The 1,198-nt window shown below is 49.2% G+C and overlaps 1 protein-coding gene across 1 annotated transcript in view; it reads right to left on the minus strand.

The window, feature by feature from the left end:
* Window positions 1–145, minus strand: part of Oprd1 (opioid receptor delta 1) — a 37,916-nt gene extending 37,771 nt beyond the window's left edge. The window contains exon 1 of the mRNA XM_010632109.2: window positions 78–145. The gene's annotated coding sequence lies outside the window, so the exon portion shown is untranslated. The remainder of the gene's footprint in view (window positions 1–77) is intronic.
* Between the last annotated feature and the right edge of the window lie 1,053 nt (window positions 146–1,198).

Below are 1,198 nucleotides of genomic sequence, written 5' to 3' on the forward strand. Positions count from 1 at the left end.
GGGCCAGGGAGGCTCCCGCCCCCTCCCTGGTTCTGCTCTGCCAGCTCAAAAGCGCCCCCATCCCAACCTGGACTCACCTACCGCCCTCTTGCTCCTTTGGAGTCAGAGGAACCTGGATGTGAATCTCGCCTCTCGCCTCTGCCTCCGCCAGCCGCCTGCCGCCTCCGCGCTAATGAGCGGAGTAACCTTGAGCAAGTCACTTAACCTCACTCAAATGCTTTCTCTATTTCCATAAGACGAGATAAACCTCACCACCCCCACCCTGGAGGTTATTGGGGAGATTAAGATGATGCGAGTCAAGAACTCAGCGCTCCTCTTTTCCGCACTGTTGTGTTGGGTGTGCCCGATCTGTTCCTCACCAGGTTTTCTCACAGGACTTTCAGAATCAAGACCCAAAAGCAAACTTGTCCTATTTCCCCAACGGATTCGGATAAACTAGTAACAAAGGATCTACTCCAAGATGAGACCCTGGAGGAGAACCAAGCCGGGTCTATGAGGAATAGTACATGATGTTTGGGGCCCTCCCCTGTTTGATTGCAACCTGCCACCCAGGTTTACTGCTTTCTCTGCCTCCGTCCCCTCCCCTAGCCCCAATCCCATGATTCTGAAAAGTCTTTGGGGTTTGCTATGGTCTAACAATAGCAAAATATTGCCTGATTGCTTGATTTCTTTAATCTCTCCTTGGTAGAGATGCTGTGGAAGAAAGCTTTAGTGGAGGCAAAAGCAGAAAAAGAGCCAAATGTGGTGGAATACACCTGTCATCCCAGCAATCTGGGAGGCTGGGGCAGGAGGGTCGAAAATCTGAGCCCAACCTGGGCAATTCAGTGATTTGAAAAGATCCTATTTAAAAAAAAAAAAAAAAAAATGGCTGAAGATGTAGCTCAGTGCAAAGGCCCAGGGTTCAGTTCCAAGTACCACAACACACGCACATGCATGCACACATGCACACATGTCAGATGAAGAATTTCCTTAACCTCTCTGAACTTTTTGTAATGTGAAGGTGCAACATTGGTGAAGCAGGAACTGGTGAGACAATGGATGCTCTGCCAATTGGGAAAGGCTACACGGGCATGAGCTGCTAAAGCATAAGACTGAGAGCATTGCTCTCTTGAAAGAGCTCACAATCAAGAAATTATGAGCCAGGCGTGATGGTGCACACCTGTAATCCTAGCACTTTGGGAAGCTGACAGGAGGATTG

The sequence above is a fragment of the Fukomys damarensis genome, unplaced genomic scaffold, assembly GCF_012274545.1.
Source record: "Fukomys damarensis isolate Sample0158 unplaced genomic scaffold, DMR_v1.0_HiC HiC_scaffold_23, whole genome shotgun sequence".
NCBI lineage: Eukaryota > Metazoa > Chordata > Mammalia > Rodentia > Bathyergidae > Fukomys > Fukomys damarensis.